Raw genomic sequence first — 5,335 nt, forward strand, 5'->3', positions numbered from 1 at the left:
GACTGGTTCCTGTGCCAGGGGCACATAAAATGCACCATCTAAACGTGGTCGATGCCAGTGCCCCCTGACTGGCTCCCATGCCGGTGGCACATAAAAAGCACCCACTACACTCTCGGAGTGATTGTCATTAGGAAGGGCATCCAGCTGTAGAAACTCTGCCAGATCAGATTGGAGCCTGGTGCTGCCTTCTGGCTTGCCAGTCCTCAGTCAAATCGTCCAACCCATGCTAGCATGGAAAGCGGACGTTAAACGATGATGATATATATGTGTGTGTGTGTGTGTGTGTGACATGGCTGTGTAGTGAGAAGCTTGCTTCCCAACCACATGGTTCCCGGTTCAGTCCCACTGTGTGTCACCTTGGGCAAGTGTCTTCTCTTATAGCCTTGGCCAACCAAAGCCTTGTGAGTGGATTTAGTAGACAGAAACTGAAAGAAGCCCATCATTATATATATATGTGAGTGTGTGTGTGTGTGTGTATATATCTTTGGGTCTGTATTCATTGCTTGACAACTGGTGTTGGTGTGTTTATGTCCTCATAATTTAGAGGTTTGGCAAAGAAGCCAAATATGCCCTGGGGTTGAATTGTTTACCAAAAACACTTCAAGGCAGTGCTCCAGCATGGCCACAGTCAAATGACTGAAACAAGTTAAAGAAGAAAAGAGAGTGTGTGTTTGTGCAATGAAATTCCACACAGTTTCTGTCTTTAAAATTGTCTCACTAAGTACTGGTTGGCCTAGGGCTTCAGTAGAAGACACTTATTCAAGGTGCTTGCAGTGGGACTGAACCCAAACCATTGTGATACTGTAAAGCGATCCCCTTAGATACACAGCCATGCCTGCTTGAGAGTGTTTCAATTTCAGGGATAATCTACACTGATTAATCAAGATAACATTTTTTTTTAATAAATAAAAATTTCTTGTGTCACTACATCAAGTACTTTAGTACTCATTTGATAAGCTAAGGTGTGACTGACTGGTTACAAAGCTTGTTTCTCAGCCACTTTCTTCCAGGTTCAGTCCCAGTGTGTGACATTTAGAGCAGTTATCTTCTAGTATTGCCCTGGGTTCTCTCGAAAGCCTTGTGAGTGGATTCGGTCGATGGAAACTGCAAGTAGTTCATTGCGTATATGTATGTGTGTGTACATGTGCATGTGTGTGTGAATTGGTGGTTCCTCATCTTGACATCACGTGATTGTTATAAGGGTAACCATCATACGCCAGGCAGTGTCTTTTATTATGAATCTTCCGAGAAAACTTATCCAGTCAGGTGAGGTGAGATGATAGGAAAAAGCATCCGACCATTGAAAAATCTGCCTCAACAAATTCTGTCCAACTCATGTGAGCATGGCATAGTGGTTGCTAAAACAAAACTGATGATTCACAATATAATTAGTAATGTTTAGTAAGTCTCTGACAAAGATTTCTTGTAGCTGTAGTATTACTGGCTGGTGACCACCCTGATGTTTCTCAACAGGGTTTCCCCTCTACTCTATCTTACTTGACACCTGACAGCCAATACCCTCTCTGGCCCTAACCAACCCAACATAATCCGAAATTACTGTACTACAAACTCTTCTATTTCCATGTGAATAAATTGATTTTCAGAGATTTTATTCTTTCGCTGTTTTTTTTTTTTCTTCTTTCTGAACCAACTTGAAATTCGGTTCTTAAGTATTAATTATTTAATATTTTTAATTATAAAAGTATGTTATGTCATTGTTCGTAGAGTGTTATTTTTAGTGTTTAAAAAGGACTTCTACTTCAGTAAGCTTTTGTACAGGCTTTTTTTTTTTAAATTTTATTTTGTAACTTTTTTTTTGTGTGTGTGTTTTCCATTTAATTTTTCTTATTGTTTTGTTGGTGCTTAAGATAAACAAGATCTGCTTGTAACAACTGGATGAATGTCTGTCATGAAATATGATCTATTGGATTTACATCAAAGTTGACATAAAATGATCGTGTGGTTGGTGGTGGTGGTGGTGGTAGTGATGGTGGTAGTGGTGGTGGTAGTGATGGTGGTGGTGGTGATGGTGGGTGGCAAAGTCTCTTTGGATGTGGAGGTGGAGTTGGATGACAAAATCTGTGAAACATGAAAAGAAAGAATGCATTCAAGCCATGTTAAATCAGTTTTAGTTCTCAGAAATCAAAGAGAGTCGGTCTGTGCATGTGTGTATGTGGGTGTGTGCATGTGTGCGTATGTTTGCGGGTGTGTGCTTGTGTAAGTGTGTATGCGTAGACATGCGTGAGTTTGTAGATATGTAGGTGTTTGTGTATTTGTAAATGTGTGTATGTGTGTGTAATGCTTCAAGCTATCATATTTGATGGTATATAAGATGCACATTATTCTGAAAATATGTCTCAAAAAAAAATCACCCTGGGGCCTATATATGAGGTTACTTTATTCCACGCTCTAATACACCAAAAACATTTATTCCTGGAATCTGCACTGCTGAAATAGGGGTGCTTCTTCTATGCCATCAAATACGGTGCTTAGATTTTTTTTGTGTCAGATTAAAAAAAAAAAAATCCCTTAAGCTCAAGGAAACTGAATTGATCAGACGTAGACGATTATCTGTGGAAGAATTTGCCAGAAAGGATTATGACAAGCACCGTTCCATCTGCAGTGAAGGATTTTTGATTCCTGTCCGTTCCGCCATACATTTATATTAGATTATTTTACTGTCTTGAGTCCAAGGGCTCATAGGACCAGTTACCTGGTTTCTATGATGTGTAAGTGACCGAGATCACAAAATTCCTCCCTGCCAAATGGGGTACTGGTCTGTCACAGGGTTACTCGTTTACAGCTGAGTAGACTGGAGCAGTGTGAAATGAAGTGTTTTGCTCAAGAACGCAATGCACTGCCCAGTCTGGGAATCAAAACCATATTAAAACAATGCTGATGATGATTCACAATAGTTACCTTGTTCAATAAGTGTCTGACCAAGATTTCTTGTAGCTGTGGTATTGTAACTGGTACAGAAGAGTAATGGCAACAATCATTACTCTTCGGTAGAGTTACTATTTGCATCTCTTATAGAGATTTTAGAATTAGCTACTTTGCTTGTTGTAAACAAAATCAGAGCTGAATGTCACTTATTTATTTATATATTGCAAAATAGGACAAATAACTGTCAAGTATTTTGTTGTTATTTGGTAAGCCTTGACTGAGCTGACCTGTGGTCAAATATATTCCAGCCATGACCATCCTCTTGGTCTTTTTCTGCCCTACTCCCACTACACTGAAACAGTGTATTGCAGGATCACATTAGGGTATGTCTCATGACAGATTTAGCTGTTATTTACAGCAAGTTAAGCAGCCATGTAGAGGCTCCTCATTTGGGATGTCTTAAATATCAATCAATAATTAGACACTGTTTTATCTCTAACTTTGAACAGTATACACTGTTTTTTTATTTGTATATTTATCTATTTTTTAAGTTCTTTTATATGCCACTATCTGTGTTGGCTTTTGTAATTCTCAAGTGTTCTAAGACATTTTTATAACTGAACCATCTGCTGCCTTATCAGATTTGTGAATTATTTGTCCAGGATTGCATGTTTGTTGATTTAAATTATCTAAGTACATACCATGACTGGGCAATGTGACCAGATGTTATTGGTTTTCATTATCCAAAGTCAGGTCTTTGTACATCTACATGAAAACCTCTTTGTTTTTATTTTTTATTTTTCAACTGATTGTCAACCTGGAGTGGGGTATATTAGTTTATTAACCATGTTTTGTGATCCTTTTTTTCCCCTCCTATTCAATATACTTTGCCCAGACTTCCTTATTCTTTTCCATAAAGATCTACTTTCTATTTCCCTCCCTCCATTTCTTATCCCTAATCTAACAACCACTTCTACCTCTTGTATTGGCTTGCTTTATTGATAAGAGATCAATTACTGTTTCTTATGGCTATAAATTATTTACAATCTGTTGTATATATATATTTATACAATCCTACAGTAACAGATATTTTATTAGTTTTCTTTATTGAAGAAAACATTTCTCACCTTCGGACTGCTATAAATGTACTTGTTGGTGTCTATTTGTAGGGGTAATGTATTCTAAAGGGCCATTACATTTTTTTTATTTCTCCCTCTCTCTTTTTTACCTTTTTTTTTTTTTCTTCTTATTTATTTCCTTTTCCTCTCTCGGTATTGCTAATGTATTAATGACTACTGTTTTGTTTTTAGAACGCTGTTCTTTTCTGGAAATTAACTATTCAAATACATCATTATTACTCTGGCTTGATTGTTTCTATGCATGCGATTGCACCAAGCAGCGCTAATTAAAATGTTATAATGCTTTAATTAATCAGATACTTCTCTCAAAAGCAACTTATATTTAATTATTGTTTTGGTCTCAAGACTTAAACCATTTTCGTTTTATATATATATATGTGTGTGTATGTGTTTGTGTGTGTATCTCTATATATATGTGTGCGTGTATATATATGTCTAATCCATGCCAGAATGGACAACGGATATTAAATGATGATGATGATATGTGTGTGTATATATATGTGTATGTGTGTATATATGTATATGTGTGTATATATATATATATATATATATGTATGTATATGTGTGTATGCATATGTGTGTATGCATATGTGTGTGTATGTATGTATATGTATATATGTGTGTGTATGTATGTGTATATATTTGTATGCATATATGTGTGTGTGTGTGTATATATATATATATATATATATACACACACACACACACACATATCAATTTGATATGGGCGATTCTTTCTTGTATATTTTCTTGACTTGGGATTCATGGTCAAATGGCTGGGTGGAGTTGCGTGTAAAATTACACAGATATGTGGGACACTAGTACATGAGAAATCAGAAGAGAAAAATGAGAAGACAGATGCAAGAAGTGGAAGGGTGAATAAAAACAGAAAGAGTCTTGTAGATGGAACTGAAAGAAGCATGTTTTTCAAAAAGAATAAACTGTGTGTTCAGAGCCTGGAGATTGCTTGAAAGCACAAGGTGTGCTTTAAAAACCTGCCTAGACACACGTCTTCAGAGCGAGAGTCTATTAGTAGCTTGTATCTTTGTACTGTGTACAGTGAACGATATCTCTCTCACTTGGAGTACTTTTTTTTGTTGATCTTACCTTAACAGAACTGTAAATGCTCTCTCTGTCTTTTTTTCTCTCTTTCTCTGTATGTGTCTATGTATGTATATATATATATATATATATATATATATATATATATAATATATATATATATACTGGAGTGAACACATGTTACAATGAAGTAGAGAAATTTGAAAAGACAACACGAAACCGGGTATTTCTCCAAAATACAATGTTTA

The 5,335-nt window shown here is 36.3% G+C and overlaps 1 protein-coding gene across 8 annotated transcripts in view; it reads left to right on the top strand.

Annotated features, from left to right (window-relative positions):
• LOC106882187 (alpha-(1,6)-fucosyltransferase) overlaps positions 1 to 5,335 on the top strand; it is an 881,702-nt gene that overhangs the window by 691,757 nt on the left and 184,610 nt on the right. The window contains exon 1 of one of the 8 annotated variants that reach the window (XM_052976384.1): positions 3,989 to 4,057. The exons of the other annotated variants lie outside the window; for them this stretch is intronic. The gene's annotated coding sequence lies outside the window, so the exon portion shown is untranslated. Of the gene's footprint in view, positions 1 to 3,988; positions 4,058 to 5,335 lie in introns of those variants that run through there. 8 annotated transcript variants of the gene reach the window in all.

The sequence above is a fragment of the Octopus bimaculoides genome, chromosome 24 (genome assembly GCF_001194135.2).
Source record: "Octopus bimaculoides isolate UCB-OBI-ISO-001 chromosome 24, ASM119413v2, whole genome shotgun sequence".
NCBI lineage: Eukaryota > Metazoa > Mollusca > Cephalopoda > Octopoda > Octopodidae > Octopus > Octopus bimaculoides.